Source organism: Callorhinchus milii, unplaced genomic scaffold (genome assembly GCF_018977255.1).
Source record: "Callorhinchus milii isolate IMCB2004 unplaced genomic scaffold, IMCB_Cmil_1.0 Scaffold1, whole genome shotgun sequence".
NCBI lineage: Eukaryota > Metazoa > Chordata > Chondrichthyes > Chimaeriformes > Callorhinchidae > Callorhinchus > Callorhinchus milii.
In genome coordinates this window covers 66,874,421-66,895,088 of record NW_024704742.1, presented here as the reverse complement: position 1 = coordinate 66,895,088, position 20,668 = coordinate 66,874,421, and the positions used below count along the sequence as shown (strand labels likewise).

Sequence of the window (20,668 nt, the reverse complement as noted above, 5' to 3'; positions counted from 1 at the left end):
ATTTTACAAAGTTCAGTATTTATGAGTCAAAACTAGAATTCTAAGCGAGATTGGTTATAAATGCCACTGGAAACTTGCTTTGAAATTAAGGATTTATGTAAAATTCAAGCAATAAAATCAGAAAATATTGCAAGTGGAAATCTGAAAAAAGACTGGCAATTTCAAATGTAGGAGCCTTAATTACAACTGATCTGGAGAAGCAGTCAAGTTGCACTTGACCATCCAAAAAAATGGGAATGTGAAAATGTTCTCTATTGTTCGAAGAATCAAAGGTCTATTCATGAACCGCAAATTGCACAATTTTCGGGTCTTACAGGCTGTGAATGAAGCCATTAATAAAAAAAACAAAAAGATAAAACATTTTCTTTTATGATTCAAATTTGGATATCAGTAAATGCAAAGTTTAATTTCAGAACTTCAGACCAACCAGAAAAAGCCTCTTCAGCCTTTTCAAAGCTAATCCGTGAAGCAGATTTACATTTTGAGTGTATCCTAGCAACACCAAGAGAAATTTCTACTTCTCTCCTATTCCCCAAACAATTTTTCGTTATAAGATCCTAACAGAGTGCTGGACTGGATTACATTTCATCACAAACCCCATGGCGTTAATTCAGTCTCTCAATTTATAAGCAAGCTTTGGATAATGAGGTTACATGGGTGCAAACCAGTTATTACAATTTGGCATTTTTTGTGTATTGTTGTACTTTATTATTTCCACGAGAGGGCGCTGGCACAGCTAAATAATGCTAAGAACGTTACAATTTATCAGAGGTCAGTTTAGAGGACAAACAAAAGGGCCAAAAACATTGGTCTTTGCTCAGTTGCTCTTCACTTCCATTGGTACAATATACTACTGTCCAGAAAACACTTCAGTTGAAAATATTCAACACTTGATATAATATCACTGTCTGTGATCACTGAATCGAAGACACTACCAACAACACCAATACAGTTGATTAATTTATGGTGTAATGTACAATTGTACTGTACCTTAAATAACATTTGCTTGACACAATTACATTTCTGAAGCAGCATTGTAAGTAACTGCTCATAATAATTGTAGTTAAGTTCCAGAATAATTCAACTGCAATATCTAGTTTTCATTGAACCACATTAAAAAATAATCCTGAACCAGCTGTATTTATATTGCTGGTCGTGGCAAACTATTTCTACAACTGCAGGTGAGAAAACTTAACCCCGAGTCCCAGTCACAAATTTTAACACACTTGATGCACATCACTGAGCATTTGGAAATGCTCTGACACCAGTCTGCCAGTTTGCAAGTGGTTCAGCAGGACTCTTATCAGCCCTCTTCACGCATACTGGTTGAGCTGGCATCATCTTGTGGTACTCGGGTGAGGTTTATAGTATAGAAAAAGCACATCACGGGAGGGAGAAAAGTCACAGCAAGAATTTGTTTGGTCAGTGGGAGGAAACAAACGGGGAAAAAGATTTAGCATTTTCATTCGTGAAAGTTCAAAAATTCAGACTCTAGAATTGCAAAAAGAAGATGAAGTATGAAATTGTAGTCAGAGCCCTACGACTTCATATTCCAATCTAAATTTACATTTCTATAGCACCTTTCAAGTCGGGAGAACATCCTAATATTACTTTTATTCACAGAGCACATGTAAGAATTGAAAGATTTGTGGGAGAGATTTTGAATATAGCATTTATGCTCATAGATCACACCTCTGTTTATGTTGCATTTTATGTGCCAGACATCCCCCCCCCAAAGTAAAAAGCGCTATACAAATTTATACTGTATTATATTTTAGACCATCCAGAGTTTGGCACATTTCAGAATTCAGTCTTAACTTTCAAATCTGTTTTCTGTAGATCTTAAAAGAACTTATAGAAAATCAGCTTCAAACTTAAAGCTACATTTAAGAATTTGCCAAATTCTCGAAGCTTTAACATGCTACATTAATAGAGTAAATCTAGACCAAGTGGAAATTCTACCAGTGCATGTCATTTTCATGATTATAGTAAAAAAAAGTGAACATTTTTAACCTTCCATGTTTTATTTCATTCACTTGCTATACATGAACAAAATTAAATATTCAAAAGCCTATGATGTTTTAACAATGAAATAAATAATCCTTGCATTTGATAATGTGCCTTATCACGTCTTCGAGAAGTGTCAAAGCGCTTCACAGAATATGTTGTAAAGTGAACTGACTACATTTTGTGGGCGATATTAAAATAAGTAAATAATTTCCTTTAGTAGCATATGAGTCCAGTATATTGGAGCTGTATTGAGACCTTAAGCATTATCTGACCCACTTGAGCAACAAAATAATGTTCAGAAGTCTAACATGGGATTCCATTTGCCTCGGGTAAGCACTTAACTGATTTACGGGCCTGTAGTTCACGAGGAATGCCATGTATCTGTATAGACGACCTTAGCCATCACTGAATCCAAAACGCAATCACATTTCAACAGTGTCAAATAGATTTTTTAAAGTAGTGGTTATACAACCTACAATTTTAAATGCCAGTTTTTTTTAATATTGTGAGGAAGCTGATTTGCACTGACCGATCGTCCCTTGTGACGCATTCAGCACTGTGCAAATATGCCACTGCGGAACCTTCTACTCTATGGTGCAGAAATATCTTCAGGGAAATCTACTATTCACGCTGCTGTAAACAGATAATTGATTCAGATCTCAGAATGTTTAAATTAGCATAAAAATCACATTGTGACCATCGTTTAGAAACTTCCATACCAAACTAATACTTTTCTTACCATTTTTAGAAAGATTAAACATTTACATTTGAACTCAAATCAATTACTATGAAATATAGCTTTAATTTCAATTGACCATATTCTTCCAGTTTAGGGAATAAAACTTAATTTTGCGCAGTTAAATTCCTGCAATGCCTATATGAAAATTTTCATCATTGATCCACAGCGGAACAGCATTAAGCACATGAGCGCCTTCAGAAAGATGATCTATGCTTTAGTACAAAGCAATTACAAAGAGCATACTGTAATTAGATTAGGGACGTTTTCTGAGTCACATTTCTGAAGTTCTATATTAATGGAGGAATAACAAGAGCATTTTAGAAAAAAATCACTCTACAGAAATCAATCTGATAGTGATTTTTCTTTTCAACATTATATATCACACTTCCACTACAATTCATTCCACTGTATGACAGTTACTTTGACAGATTCTGATTATATTAGCGTACAGATCCCAAATTGACAAATGGTTCATTGGAAGAGGAAATATGATGATTTGAAATATCTACAATTCCTCAATGTACCTACCACTTACGTAAACTGTTATTAAACACAAGGGAGAAGAAACGGAATGGCATGTTGTGAGCCACTTTAAAAACTACAGAATATAAAATAATACAAGTCTGTGAATCATCTTATAATCTGACCCACTGAGAGAATCTATTTCATGGATAAGAAAATATTTATATTTAATGTTTTTTCTGGAGAGATCCATTATACCACTACTTGAGTACTTGGAGGCCCATCTCCAACCTCCTCTTCCTGTCCAAGGTCCTGGAACGAGTTGTCGCCTCTCAGCTGCGCTCTTTCCTCTCCAACCATGCACTATTCGAACCCCTTCAGTCGGGTTTCCGTGCTGCCCATAGCACAGAAACTGCCCTGGTCAAGGTCACCAATGATATCCTGACCATCTGTGACCAGGGCTCCCTCTGTCTCCTCGTCCTCCTCGACCTATCGGCAGCATTCGATACGGTCGACCACACTATCCTCCTCCACCGCTTGTCCTCCCACCTAAACCTTCAAGGCACTGTCCCTGAGTGGTTTAGGTCGTACCTCTCCCACCGTCTTCACTTTGTCTCCACAAACGTTTTTTCCTCCGGCCCCCGTACTGTCTCGTGCGGTGTCCCTCAGGGCTCTGTCCTCGGTCCCCTCCTCTTCACCCTCTATATGCTCCCCCTGAGGTAACATCATCCGCAGACATGGAGTTAACTTCCACATGTATGCGGATGACACCCAACTCTACCTTTCCTCCTCTACCCTCAACTCCACGACCACCGATGTCCTGACAGCTGCCTGTCCAACATCGAGTCCTGGACGAGAGACAACTTTCTTCAGCTCAACGTGCGAAAAACTGAGGCCCTCCTGATTGGCTCACGTCAGCGCCTCCGCACCTCAGGCGCTGACAGCATCAGCATCCAAGGCTGCACTCTCCACCTCTCAAAGCCAGTCAGGAACCTCGGGGTTCTGTTCGACCCTGAGCTGTCCTTTCTCCCTCACATCCGCACCACAACTGGCACCGCCTTCCATCACCTCCGGAATATCGCCAGACTACGGCATTACCTCACCCCTCACGCGGCTGAAACCCTGGTCCACGCCTTTGTCACCTCAAGGCTGGACTATGGGAACTCTCTCCTCGCCGGCCTTCCCGCCACCTCCCTCCACACTGCAGGTCATTCAGAACTCTGCAGCTCGTGTACTGTCCCGCACCAGGCTTCGGGACCACATCACTCCCACCCTCGCTCGCCTCCACTGGCTCCCCATCCCCCAGAGGATCGAATTCAAGATCCTCATCCTCACCTACAAGGCCATTCACGGCCTCACTCCCTCCTACCTCTCTGACCTACTATCCCCCTACATACCTGCCCGTACCCTCCGTTCCTCTGGCTCCGGTCTGCTCCACATCCCCCGCCCCAACCGCCCTACCATTGGTGGTCGGGCCTTCAGCCTCTCAGCCCCGAGGCTCTGGAACTCCATCCCCCAGTGCCTTCGCCGCTTCCTCCCTTTCCTCCTTCAAGGCCGGTCTCAAAACCTTTCTCTTTGACCGAGCCTTCAGCTCCCCTCTCGACTCTCTCCCCCTCCTCGCTCCCTCCCTTCCCTCCCCTCACCCTGACCATTTCCCCCCAATGCTCGGGTCCTGACCCAACTGTACAGCGCCTTGGGACGTCCTCCCGCCGTGAAAGGCGCTCTATAAATGGAATCTTGTTGTTGTTGTTGTTGTACTTAGTAATCACAATACAAAGAAGGTAGAGCTAGTTCTGTACCAGTTCAACTCGGGAAGTGGGAGGGGGAGAGAGAAGGAAAGCAAGCATCTAGTTGGAACTCCTCAGCTGATATCATCTCCTGTATCAGTTGTATCCTGGGCAAGCTCATAATAATACTTCCATTTGATATTGCGCTTCATCACGTCGTTGAGACGTCTCAAAGAGCTTCACAGAATACACTGTAAAATGAATTGACCATCAATTTTCTGGGCGTAATTTGATAGCAATTATCTGTAAAACACTTTGAGATGATTCTACATGAAAGTCACATCAAATGCTATGAATTAATGAAAAGCCATCAATAGATAACTGGCACATATTGTTTAAACAACTGGCCCAGATCGTAAGGCAAATGACTCAAAACAGCAACTTGTAATACAGGTTAAAGTATACAAAAATCCTCAAGATTTTACTTTGGACTCACCCACAAAACATGAGCAAGACCATCATCAGAAATAAATATCGGTGCTTAAACTAACTCTCAGGAGTCATATCGACACTAATGAAACTGCTGAAGACTGCAAAATCACACACAGACAGCGAATCCAGACACTGTCATCACTGCAAGGTAAATCCAGTGTAGTATTGCAAAAGATTCCTTACTCCACACGCCTAATAATAATCCCTTCAAAAACAAAACAATAATAAATTGGTCATTTTCAACCCATGACTGTTTGTGAGACATTGCTGTGCGCAATTGGCTGCCGCGTTCGCCCACAAATATACAGTCAATTCACTTTACAGTGTGTTCTGTGAAGCGCTTTGGGATGTCCTCCCGACATGAAAAGCGCTATATCAAATGCAAGGATTATTATTAAGATGCATAGAATTTATTCCACACAGCCCCAGTTGAGTATGACGTAAGTACCCTCTCGCATGTGTATGGAACAGATATGCATAAAAAATGTTCTTTAATAGATTTTATGGAGGCAGTGTTGGAAAATGGGACGAAAGCCCAAACCTTCAATGGGTTTTCACCAACACAAATACAATGGGTTAAATTGCCTCCTGTGCTTTGAATGTTTCACTCATGTATCTGCCTGGCTCAATCCGTAGCACTCTGCCTCTCAGTCAGAAGAAGATTGTGGGTTCAACCCACATAGCCTGGACTGACACTCCAATGCAGTGTGCAGCATTGCTGGAGGTGCTGTCCTTCGTTAAACTGAGGCCTGTCCAGGTGGATATTATAGATTCCATGGTACTATTCGAAAAGAGGAGTTTCTCCCATTGTCCTGGCAAATAATTCCCAAATAAAATTGGTCATTCACTTTATGGCTGCTTGTTGGACATTCCAATGCCAAAATTGGCTGCCGCATTCACCTACAAATACAGTCACTACACTTTACAATATATCCTGTGAAGTGCTCTTTGAGACGTCCTCCTGACATGAAAGGCTCTATACCAAATGTAAGGTTTATTATTACTCTTTAAAATTATTTTCCCAAATATCTGCATCATCATTTGTTCATGTCTGATACAATCCACATTCTTACAAGTTAAACCATTCAGTTCTTATTTTCAGATTATTGTATGTCCTTATTCTGGATATATCGATTGAAGAGTTATTCCCTATTTGTCAGTTAACAGTTAAATTCTGAACATTGACACTAGGGGCCGAATGGACCTCTGTGATGGAAATTTCCACATAAATCTTTGCATCTGATGGAAGCATAGACATAAACAGCAATATTTAAACTCCATAGCTCAGAAATAGTGCTCTGACCCCAAACATTGTTTGTGGAACATTGCTGTAGGCAAATTGGCTGCCACAATTGCTAACAAAATAGTCATTACACTTCACAGAATATCCTATGCATTGTTTCAAGTTGTCCTCCTGACATGAAAGGCACTATATCAAATGTATTATTATTATTATTATTATAAATCATGGATGTTTAATCTATGCTCAATCCTTATGTGTCCTTCTAGGGAGAGAAGGTGGTCAAAGGTAAATGATGTCTCCTTGGTGCTGAGCTGGCAATCTTCCAACATTCTTGATAGTCTGTCACCTAAACCAGGCTTGTCCATAGTACCAGGGCAGTGATCACAGACCAGACAGCTTGGTTCATCTGTAGGTCTTGGAGAGGCAGACTATTTAATGAGAGCAGGGAGTCTTCACATTCAGCTCCTGTTAACCCTTTTATAAACCAAAGTCCTATGGGTAATGTGGTCGAAACTGGACAAGCATTGGGAAGCTTACCAGACAGTGCTCTCAATGACACGTTATATGGTTTTGGATGGTTGAGCTCCAGCAATATCGCAACAAACACTCTGGGGGCCCCAAGTCTTGACCCTCACCAACCTGGGCCTAATACTCTCTGGAATTAGCTAAGCAAAGTACAACCCTTCCAAGGCCAGCAATCATCAGCAAACCTATAAGCACATTGTTGGCACACAATTTGTCACAGTGATGCCTTTTATTGTCCCCACTAAAATGATTCCTAAACAATCTCCTAACACTTCTATTAATCTACCAGCAGATCACATACCCGAGTATTGAAACAGTAATAAATCTTCCAAGTTGGGTGTGGCCTTAATTCCGGTATTCACAAACACAGATACTTATTCAATAACTGTGTTCGACTCCAACAGAAACAGCTTAGGTTGTGTGTGTTTTTTTAAAAAAATAGAATATTCTAAAGAAACAGGATGAAATATGGGAAGATACCAAGAAATCAGGTCTTCCAGTTGCTGGTATCCTGAGTTGAACCTTACAAACATGCATCTGCATTCCGACTCTGTGGTTTCCATTAAAAGGCTGTAAAAGGCTATGGCAAATGTCCAAATCTGAATAATTAGTGCCAAAGCTGCCACTGGAAATGGATAAATGCCAGGATACCAAACCTGTGGAAAGTTGATGACAAAAGTTTCAATACAAACAAGATCGATGCAACTTGCTGTGCTTAGTAAAGTTTTTGACTGCACAACCCACAGAAATACATGATGAAAGGTTTTGACCAAGATTCCATCCATGGAATAGTGGGTCAGCCAATAGGTGTCACTTGACTCAGTCAGAAGGTTGTGGGTTCAAACCTCATGTCAGGACCGTGAACAAGTTTTTTGGAAGAAACGGCAGGAAAATGTGAAAAAAAACATATTTGCTCCCAAGATCAAATTTTATATTTCTAAACTGTTAAATCGCAAAAACCGAGAACAAGCCCACAATAAAACTAGAAATATGAAATCGGTTTATAAAGCTGCCCCGATTCTCATGCTTAATTACAGTTTAACTATAAATAAGTCACATATTAAAGCTCTCCTTTAATAGATATCCTCTCCTCATACTAACAATTATTTTTCTTATTATATCAACACATTGGCAATGATCGGTTCACTGGACAAATACATGGCTGAAGAAGTTTAGCAATGACGAGAGAATATAGCCCTTTGAGCCGAGGAGGTTAAGGAGTGATTTAATCAAGTTATTTAAAATAATGTTCTGAAAAGTTTTAGAGGTGGAATCAATGATTATGTTTAAAAGAGAGATGGACAGATACTTGGGTAGTAGATAAATAAGAAATTAAAGCAAAAGGGAACAGCATTGGGATTAAAATATCTTCCAAAAATCGAATAAACTGAAGAAACTGGTGGAAAAACTTTATGGATTAAATGGCCTCCTCCTGCTTCTGTCCTCCTTATACTCAGTTTATAAAACAAGGTGCTATATTATTGCAAATCATTTTTGCATTTAATATAGTACATTTCAAGTTGGGAGGATGTCTCAAAATCCCCATATCAGCCTGTCAGTTCCCTCCACTCAGCGGAGGGGCTTGCTTCAGGTCCCCCGCACCTCCCATCCCACCATTCATAGTCAGGCATTCAACATCTCTGTCTCCACACTGTGGATCTCTATCCCACAATCCCTCCACCTCACTCCCTCTCTTGCCTCCTTCAAGTCCTGTCTAAAGACCTTCCTCTTCGACCGTGCCTTCGGCCACCCACCCCCACCCCTCCTGCCCTCCACCCCTCCTGACCCCAACTCCCATCTTGGGTCCAAAAACTATGACTGTCCAGCAGCCTGGGACATCTTTCCGACATGAAGATGCTATACAAGTGTAATTTGTTGTTGTTTATAGGATTTAATGCAATACAGTGATATGTGGGGTTCACAAAGCGTCGTGCAGACCTGAGAAGGAGTTTACTTGATCTGAGGAATGACAGTGGTGGTTTTTAACTGCACCACCTTGGTTTTTGGGCTACTGCAATGTAGTGCCTTTCTTGTGTGCTATTAAGATATGTAGGATGTGTTCTTGACCTTGGTCAGGAGCAAAGAATACATGTCAAAATCTTTTTTCTTCATTGAACTTGGAACAGTATGATCCCATCCAGTAACTCATCCATATTCAAGTTCCCAACGTGATGAACAATATGACCAAAACAGAGAAACACAACAGCTTTATGACAATGGCAGCCCTGAGTTCCACAGTAATGCAGTTTGGTAAATTAGACTGCTCCACCCACTGCCATGAGATTCACTAGTGCTTTGAGTCAGTACCAATACCATATATTTTTACCTGCTGGTGCTAATTGGGTTGCCTAGGAATTGGGGAATAGTCAAAAATAGTTGGGAACCACAATTTAAAAATGAATTCAACAACTTAGATTTAAGTAAATGATATAGGATAACACCTTGGACATCTTACGTGCAATGACAAACACATTCAATTCAGTAGACAACATTGCAGACTTGGATCATTTGAATTTGAGAATGCATATGTTCTAAACAAACAAGCTGGCACATGATGAGAAGCTAAAATTTATTTTCAGTTATACCACCAAGCTACATTTTGAAACCTTATTGGTTTCTGTTCATAATTGCTAAGTACAAGTATCATCTATAATCCCAAAGGTCTCTCAATAAATAAGATTACTGCATTAAAGAGCAAATTGCCTTCAAGGAGAGTATTTCACTGAATAAACTGAAAATACAAGGTTTCTACAACTTGTATTTATATGTTACTGGAACTTAATCAGCAAAAAACATTGTGAAAGTTGTCACGCGAGTTTCCCATTGCCTGTACAACTGGAACTAACCTAGGTATAAACAGGTTAGACAAATCATATTTTAACCCTTTAGACCACAATAACTAGGTAAATGACTTCAATATCATATTGCTGTAGGACAGAATCTGAAAATTCAGAAGCAAGGAATTTTTTATAAACTTTTGCCGCAATCCACAAACTGCATGCACACACAAACCTATCAAAATTAGACTATTTAGAACACATCCTCCTGACCTGAAAAACACTGCATAAATGTAAATTGTATTGTATTGATTTGATTACATCTCTATTTTGATATTACCCCAAAACTTCTATTTCCATTTAGACTCACAGGAGACATTTCATGTCACTACAGATAAACTATTTCCTCTGGTGGGGGAATCCAGAACAAGATGGCATCATCTTAAAATTAGAGCTAGGTCATTTAGGATTGAAATCAGAAAGCACTTTTTCACACAAAGGGTAGTGGAAATCTGGAACTCTCTCCCCTAAAGGCTGTGGATGCTGGATCAATTCACATTTTCAAGACTGAGGTGGATAGTTTTTTTTGTTAGGTAAGCATATCAAGGGCCACTCTCCTAGCCATAACCTCCACCCCTCCTGATCCCAAACCCTGCTCAGGTCCAAATTCCTGAATGTCCAGCACCTTGGGAGTCCTCCTGATGGAAAAGATGCTATACAAATGTAATCTGTTGTTGTTGCTAATATGGGGCAAAGGCGGGTAATTGGAGTTGAAGTGCAGAACAGCAATGATCTAAGAATGGTGGAATAGGCTCAAGGGACTGAATGACCCACTCCTGTTCCTACATTCCAATATACGCTTGATGATACGGTGATGATGCTTTGTCCATTTCAATTCACCGAAATGGAGTGACAAAGCTGGATCAAAACAATACAGGCATGCGTTGCAGATGTGTGAAAAATCAAATTTAAACCATACAAACTTAAAGTAATTTTTCAAGATTGTGATTTGATGAACTAAAATCTAAAGTAAAGAAAGCTAAAGTTGCTGTTTCATTAGTCCACAATTTTAATTATTTTATGCACTATTTACAAGTATAGTACATTGATTTTATTGTTGAAATAACGTAGGGGCTGCAGGGGACAGTTTCCTCTTTCACTGTTGCCAATGTTTAATTTTACCAAATGATGATCTGTTGAGCACCAATTAGTTACTCAATGGTGGATCAAACATGATGTATCCCACTTTGCCTTCGCAGATTTTCTTGTCAGGAAAGCTGTCAAGTTCCAAACTCCTCTTTCCCTCCACTCTCTATTAATGTCCACCAAGCCTTCAGCAACCACTCACTTATTCTCTAGAATGTCGAGTTACCAATAATAAAAATGTTATATGAACAGATGCTATGGAATCAACCACTTAGGTCAATTGCAAAATACCAATTCTAAGCAATTGGACACAGTTTGTTACTGGGAATAAATCCATTCAACATGGTTTACCAGGGCAATGACAGAAAGTGGTCATACCTGTGAAGGTCAGCTTTGTCAGATGGGCAGTTATTATGCAAAGCTCTTCAAAAAGATTGCACTCCACAATGATAATTACATGCTTCAATTTAAGATGGAAAACTGTACTTGCATCTTGATTACAGCAGAGATGCTCTTGAGGGCTTTCACATTTTCAGCAATTTAGTTAACATTTTGATGTCATGTAATTTATGATGGTTACATAATATATACGACAATAGGATAGACCAGATTATATGTGTGTTTAACACTAACTGAAAGGAAGCCATGTCTGTAAAATATAATGGGATATGTTCAAAGGTTTCATATGGAAAAACTATGAACTTGCTAGAAATTAGCTCCATGTTCTTGACATTCTAATTACTGAAATATAATCAAAACAATGCTTGGATGAATAATCGTTTAACCTCTTAACAGACAGATTTAAAATTTAGGTGTTAATGATCTCTCATAGCAGTAATTTGTAATGAGCACCATTTTCATATTGACTGAAATATTTCTTAACTATGTAGAATTTTAAGATGCAACCGAAATATGTATTATGTTAGAAATTATCTTTATTCTTGTCGAAGAGATAAAAGGGACCAATGCAAAGTTGCATCAAAACAGCATGGATGGTGAAAAGGCCAAAAAGCTTTCATCTTGTAGCAACATTTTATTAGGAATCTCATTCAACTGATGGTTTTACTTCTAACAGATTATAATTAATTGGTAAACAAAGCTACTCAAATATTCCTCCAAACAACTATGCACTGGATATTTACCAAACAATCATCTATTTTCTAAATGTAAACTGATTTTATTTGGCTTATTCAACTGCTGCAGATCTGAATTCCTAGTTTACCATATAATGGATCAATATATTTTCTAAAAGATGTGACATTCAACATCCCTTAACTCAACTATAACTAGTTCCTCAGCTCCACCTGCCCCCCCAAAATTGTACTATGCTTATGTACATTGTGAATTCAAGGTACTATTTCAGAATCAAAATCAGTTGGTTTATCTGCATGAACCCTCTGCAGAACTCTAGTCCTGCCAGAAGAAAATCAATTATAGTTTAGTATGCAAAACAACAAGCTTCCTTTGGTATTTAATACAGAACTTCAGTAAATTAACTGGATATTCTTACACAATAAGGATTAGGTCATCCAGCAAATGCTTTCACATGAAACCCAGGCTATTAACAGCACACACAGCTATGATTACTGCACAGTGTGCTGATAAACCCACACAGGGTTTGACAGTCCTTGCAACTACTGATTCAAAACCAATAGCATGTCAGTACAAAAGAGAGTGAGGAGCTTCTCCAGCTCTGACATAACTTCACATTGAAGCAGCTCCAGTATCCATAGAAACAGGTAGAGATCCTTAAAACAACTGAGCTGAGTTATGCCAGTCTAGTTTCACTGCAGAAAATCTACTGCATTGCTTAACCACATTGTCAAGTAAAAATTCTATTTTTTTTGTGAAGAAACATTTTTACAGAACTATACATTTAATGTGCAATTGTTATAGTTACTCAGATTTAAAAGTGCACAAAAAGGAATCGTGTCTTGATTTTTTTTACAATGCTATACTAAAATAAAATGCAACATTCCACTGCCCCCTCAAATCTTCAAACTCTTCAGTGAGAAGTAGTCAGTGAAGGTAATTGTGTCTTGGTCTCCTCGGTTTTCCCAGATTCTGAGACTGATAATCGAGGGCAGTCATGGCCAAACTACAGCCCATTCCATCAAGAAGCTGCGCCCTGAACATTCGCACTAGTCTAAGTAAATCTGTGCTCAATTGGTAGTGTGTTTGCGTATTTGTCTTGATTGAATATTTCTATATTTATGATATAAATCAAGAAATATTCAATCAAGAAAATTTATTTTGTTGTCCAACCAAAATGACTGGCCACCACTGGTCTAGGTTGACATTCCAAGACAGTCCTGAAGGAATGCTGCAATGGCCAAGTGGAGCCACCCTTCAAGTGAGATATTCCCAACCATGTCTGCAGTCTGTCTATGATTACAGTGGTGAGACATCACCTTGTTGACGAGTATCAACAAGATAATAATAATCCCTCCAAAAAAACCAAAAAACAATAATAAAAAAAATTGGTCATTTTCAATCTACGACTGTTTGTGGGACATTGCTGTGCGCAATTGGCTGCCGCGTTCGCCCACAAATATACAGTCAATTCACTTTACAGTGTGTTCTGTGAAGCGCTTTGGGACGTCCTCCCGACGTGAAAAGCGCTATATCAAATGCAAGGATTATTATTATTATTATTGAACCTCTCTGTTCAAAATGTTAAGATCCCAATGGATTATTCGAAAATAGAATGGAGTTTCTCCCAGTAACCTGATCAAAAATCTACCAAGCAGAATTGATCATTCACTTCAAGGTTGTTTATGGGACATTGCTGTGTGCGAAGTGGCTGCCTACAAAAGTGTAGCTTCTTGAGTAATCTATGCAAGTTCACAATAACACCTTTGATATATAGTAGTACATTCTCAAGATGTAATCGTAGGTGATTATTTCAGTGGTCGTGGATCCGAAACTTTGACTCGTTTTCCTTTCTTCATTGATGCTGCCTGACCTGCTGAGTGTTCCCAGGGACTTCTTTTGTTTTAAAATTTTCAGCATCTACAGTATTTTGTGTTTGTGTTTTGTTTACCAAAACTATAAATCAGGGACCAATATTTTAAAAAATACAAGCAGCAATTATCTAAGTACAGTCCTAAAGCATATTGGTTAGAGCACTTGCTTCACACGCGAGAGGATTCAGGTTCAATTCCCAGGCAGGGCAAAACTTTAGGCAAGTTTCCTTACTCCACATGCTTCTGTTTACCAAGCAGTAGTAAGTGGGAACCTGGTTGAATTGGCAGATTGCTTTCTGGGTAGTAATAATCCCTCCCAAAAAAAATAATTTAGTCACTCAATCCACAGCTGTTTGTGGGACACTGCTATGTGCAACTGGCTGCCGTATTTCACCCACAATATACCCACTTTACAGTGTATACTGTGAAGCGCTTGGAGACATCTCAATGACGTGATAAGATGCTGTATCAAATATTATTATAAAATCAAGGTCAAAACAGAATCAAAGTGAGATAGATCATTATAGCTTAATAAGTGATTAGCAATGAGCTTCTTTTCCAAGAAATTTTCCAAGTCTGACTCCTCTCTAATAAAACAATTTATCACCTCAAAATTGTGATTAACAAATAACCCAAATGAAAAGACATGGTCACACTCAGGCTTTCAGTCAGTGTTATTTGGTCACACATTAGACAAAATAAATTCTTAAAGAGTCCTTGGTTGTTGCCTTATGCAATTTTGAATGTCATTCATAATCATCACACTTGGGATCTGTGCTGACAGCAGTTCATTATGCCTGTATTGAATTTATTGTTTTCTCTTCTCTGAAAGGTTATAATACAATGTTTTACATATAAATGCTTGAAATTTAGTCAACTAACCCAGCTTTAAAACTGTCACACTTCATAAATAGAAAATAAGTAGAGATGGGAAAAAAACATTGTGTTTGACCTCTGGAGTTTGCTAATTTAAACCTTGTTGGTGATGTGGTGTATTATAGCTATCAATCTCAATTAAAGTGCAACATATACATTGCACATAAGTTCTTACAGCCGCGTTAGTCGCATTAAATTACTCTAACCATTTCCGTAATATTTTCCAGTGCTGTTCTCAGAAGTACGTAGAGGTCAGTTCTCCTCTCTGAGGGTAGATGTCAAACTGAAAGTTTTTGTTCTTTTATGCATTGGATGCAATCGTTCTCAATTCCAGAGGTATGGGACCTAAAGTACTAAAGTATTTGAAAGCAAAGAATGCCAACTGCATGGATTTCACTCCATCAGCAAATCTATTGTATTACTTGTTGACCCACCTGGAAACGAACTTGTGGACTCATTTTACGTATTAACCATTTTAGAACACCAACGTTATTTTGCTTTATTTTGACTGTCTTACATAGGCACGGAGGAATTAATATACTATAAAATGGACTTCTAGTGTATGTCCCGATAATGGTGCTGAGTATATTTTTTAAGAATTGGTTTATGGCAGACAAGTGAAACCCTACAAAAATATCCTGGCACTGATCTGTGCGAAAAATTCAAAGCTCTTTTCCGATGAATCCCTCACACAATGCAAATATCAGTTTGGACCAAGATGTCAGCTCGCTATACTACTTTGTTCTTCTAACAAAAACATTTGGATGCATTCAACCAGAAACAGATGTTTCAACTCTTGACTACTGGGTATACAAGCACAAGATTTCCACTGGAAGTCACGGCTGTCACTTCCTCATAACTGGAGAAACAGGTGCTTTGCAAACAGGCATTATGTTTACAGGAAAAGAATACCAATGAGGTTGATGCTCAATATATCTGAACAGTGGACTGTATGCATATGTTAAATTACTGTGAGGCTTCAATGCCATTTTATTGTTTGATGTGGGACATCAGGTTATTTGATAAGAAAATACATGTTATTTGCAGGATGCCCTTGACAAACCACAGCATTTTCCAAAGTTAAATTATGCACCATTAGTATCTTGACTACAGAGAGGGGGCAAAATAAGGTGCAATTAATGCATTTTTTAAAACAAAAAGAAACTACATTTTCTCAACAAAATGTTTCAATTCAATGTTTTTCAGGTATGGGTATCCAGTCACTCTTTCAGGGAATGACAGGTTCAAAACATCCTCCCGGGCGGAGGAGGGGCAGGCGTAGTAAAGTCGGGTCTCCTTGGAGCTGAACGGGCTCCGAGATAACATCCTTGGCGAATGCCAAAATTAAGTCAACCCTGGAGTGGTCCTGGTAGGCAGGTCTGCAGTGCTCCAGGGCATTGCTGATGACAGACCACTCAGCTTAACTATCGGCACAACTTGGAGGTTACACCAGTCTTGGGGATAGTCTTCCCACTCAGCTCCGGTTAACCCTGCAAGCCAAAGCCCTAAAGGGTAGAGTGCTCCTAGCTAGACAAGCAGTAGGAAAGCTTGGTAGACAGTGCTCTCAATGGCAAGCATTGCGGTTTAGGCTGGTTAAACTGCAGCAGTTACCCCAACGCGCACTCTGGGGTCGCCAAGCCTTAGTTCTTGTCAGTTTGTGCCTAATACTCTCTGGAATTAGATAACCAGTATGCATCATTCAAGGGTGAGTGCACACATTCCATCTCAATACGTGGGAACTTGTACAGGTGGGATACTCCTAAGCATGGATTATGCATTTCAGTATGTGTTCAGACATCCATCCAGCTGACAAAAAAATAAAACATGATTTATACCTGGGTAGAATATTTTGTTCACAATTTGTTATCCCTATCAAATTTTTAAACTATTTTACATCCCCATTGGAGTGCAAGCCTAGACTATCAACTGCACGTCTCAATGTGGGACTTGAAACCCAAATCTTCTGAATCAGAAGCAAGAGAGCTACTAATCGAGCCAAGCTGAACAGTTGAACAGATAATTTCATACCTACAAGCACAATGGGATGATTTGACGTTTTCTGTGTTATAGTACGTAGAATTTCAACTGGAACTATGAAATCTTTGATAAATCAATGAAACCATTAGCATAGTGTAAGGAAGCATTATAGCATGAACTAAGATCTAGGGATACAGCAGAAGTGAAAGAAAGTGTTACAGAGCTCTACAGAGTACTCTCTGCCCCACTGAGAGCACGGTGTTCAGTTCTGACTGCTGTGGTGCAAAAAGAAAAATTCAAGTTACAGCAATAATAATAATCCTTGCATTTGATAGAGCACTTTAACACATCTTCAAAAGTGTCAACTAAAGGGGAAGCTAGATTGACAGTTGGAATTAGGCAAGGTAAGTTACAAGAAGGGTCTATTGAAGCTGACTATCTTCAATCTGGAAAAGGAAAAGTTCAGGAGAGATCCTATTGGAAGAATTCACAATCCTTAAGGGTGGAGATAGACTCAATCCTCATATACTTTAACCTGCTACAAACTCTACAACAAGGAGAATTCATCTTAAATAACTTTGCAGAGTATGAGGAATAGATTTTCCAGGGAAGGAACAGAAGCAAAATGTGTCAGAAAATTAAATACTGAATTAGATAGTTAGTTGACTAAAATAAGATTGTTGGGTATGAAAGATATTATAGGATTTATTTGGTACTTTACTTGAGTTTCTTCCAGTTGTATATATTCCTATGCTTCTCTGAAAATATTTCATACATTTGAATAAGAATAATCCTTGGATTTGCTATAGCACTTCATCATATCTTCAAGATGTCTCAAAGTGCCTCACAGAATATACTGTGAAGTGAATTGACTGTATATTTTGTGGGCGAAATGCGGCAGCCAATTGCACCCACAAACAGTCGTGGATTGAGTGACCAAATTATTATTTTTTTTAAATTTAAGTGATTATCCCAGAAAGCGATCTGCCAATCGAATAACAACCAGGTTCCTACTTATTGTTAGGTAAACAGAGGTTTGTGGAATAACAAAAAAAACTTGCTTAATGTTTCACCTGTCTGGGAATCGAACCCGGGTCCTCTCACTTGCAAAGCGAGCGTTACCCTACAAAAACAAGAGAAACAGGGGAGGGGGAAACAACTCATCTCAAAAGTTGGCCCTGTGATTTGACTCCAGAAATGTTCACTAAATATGTGACTAAAGATATTTATTTCAAAATAGTAACTGAATTTTTTTCTCATCGCACGCTGGGCGGGGGGGGGGGGGGGGAGAAATCAGGCCATACTCTCTAATATTGAAATGCTGGCTAACCTTAGTGTTCACATTTCCCAACTCAACTGCCTAATCCACGTATATATCCTGTCAGTTAAGCACTCTATAATTGTGTTATGCAGTCTGGAATTTTTTGTTCATGTAACTCGATCCAGTTAGCCACACGTAATAATAATTTTGTATATAGCGCCTTTCTCATCAGGAGGATGCCCCAAAGAGCTTCATTGAATTTAGTGTATTTGTCTCCGAACGCTGCAGACCAGTGTCCCCTAAAGAGCCATGAAACTAATCACCAATTTTATTTGGGAGGTTGTCAGTCAGGACACTGGGAGAAACTCTGTTCTATTTTCAAATAGTGCCGGGGGATCTTTAACGTCCACCTGAACAGGCAGACGGGACCACAGTTTTATGTCTCATTCAAAGGACAGCACCTCCGACAATGCATCTGCTCCAGCACTGCATTGGAGTGTCAACTCATACTATATGAGTTCAAGTGCCAACGTGGGGCCTGAACCCACAACCTTCTGACTAAATATAGACAGGATAATCCTATGAATATGATTTCAAGCATGTTAAATTTCATAACCAAGGAATTCAATCTAAGATATTAATCTAAAGTATGAAAGCTGCAAACTGATCAAAGTAGAATGAAATGAAAACATTTCCAGTTCACAGTATTTTATTCATACCCACGTTATAAATTTTTTAAAAAATATACACTTTTCAAAACAGACTAGATATCTTATTTAATGCTGACATTAACAAAGCTGTCCAAATTTGGAAGAAATTGTTCCTGTTTCGTGTAAGGTTTTTGTGGATCATGGCAAATTTATTCAATGAAAATGCTCAGTGACAGCAAATTCAAAATCCTTTCAACTTTGATCAGTTTAAGGCCTTCATTGTTCAGATTAATTTCTTAGATTGAATTCCTTAGATATGGAACTTGTGTTTCAAAGCATATTCAGGGGATTATCCCATCTCAATCTAAATCATATATTTTTATTGGGAAAGATATTAACTAACACAGTTCAAATCGCAATTGACATTTGGAACAAAATCTAGACCATAGTGTTAGCTGGACAGAAAATAGTGCCTGATCAAGCAGACTATCAGCATCAGGCTATTTCCCAATACAGGCTGAAATGGATTCAATATGTTTCATGTTATCTCAAACTTTCAAAATGATATAGGATAGGAGCTAAAACCCATTCTGATGACCAAATTTGCTTTAAAAATGTGTAATAATGCATAATGATGTAAACTATTGGGCAACTCCATCATAAGATGCCTCCTTCAAAGGTGGATTCATTTATAAAGACCTCCACCACGGCCTCTCCTCCCTCATCCACCTTAGTGGGAAGGCAATTGCATGGTTCATGTCCTACTTAACCAATAGCCTCCACTTCATCTCGGCAAATGGTTTCTCCTCCCGCCCCCGCCTGGTCACCTGTGGGGTACCCCAGGGCTCCATCCTTGTCCCTCATCTTTTCCTCATCTATATGCTCCCTCTTGGCGATGTCATCCAGACACAGGGTAAGCTTCCACATGTATGCAGATGACACACAAATCTACTTTGCCTCCTCCAGTACCAACTCCAGGTCCACCGATGTTCTATCAGCTTGTCTGGCAGACATCAGGGCCTGGATGAGTGTAAACTTTCTGCAGCTGAATGTGGACAAGACGGAAGCCATACTCTTTGGCTCCCATCAACGTCTTCACTCCTGCAGATATAAACTTCTCAACCTCCCCGGGATCTCTCTCAGACTCACCAAACCTATGTGCAATCTCGGCGTCTGGTTCGACCCCCAGCTGTCCTTCCTCCCCCACATTAGGGCTTGCCCCCTCTCCCCTTTTTCAAGTCCCATCTGAAAACCTTCCTAACCTTCCTTTTCGACCATGCTTATGGTCAGCTCCCCCACCGACCCAGGCTCAGAGTCAGGTTCTGCCACTGTTAAGCGCTCTGAGACCCTACCCTGCGTGGAGGGCGCTATATAAGTGCAAGTTGTTGTTGGCTATTTTTAGTTTGAGAATCTGGTATGCATGTGTACAACACACAAGTGTTATAACCCGACAGCAAGATTTGCAGCTATCAATATACCTCAGACATGTTGTCTTAAAACCAGTGCCTCTGTCAAACCAATACTGAAGTATAAATGGGGCAGCAATACAAGGCTAGAGATGAGAATGTGTGCTGCAGAGGAAATCCTAAATTGACAGTCAGAATTATGCAGTGAATACAATTAATGAAATACAATGACTATCATACAATAATATAGCTTAGTTCTTATCTTCAGACTCGCTGTGGGACCCACTTGGTTCAATATAAACACAACTGCAGCACAGAAAATTCTGAGGTACATAATATCAAATAAGGTACATGAACTGAATAATAATCCTTGCATTTGATATAGCGCCTTATCACATCTTCTAGACATCT

General features: G+C 39.3%; 1 protein-coding gene across 2 annotated transcripts in view; it reads right to left on the bottom strand.

Annotated features, from left to right (window-relative positions):
- maea (macrophage erythroblast attacher, E3 ubiquitin ligase) overlaps nt 1–20,668 on the bottom strand; it is a 38,061-nt gene that overhangs the window by 3,462 nt on the left and 13,931 nt on the right. The gene's annotated exons all lie outside the window — the stretch shown is intronic.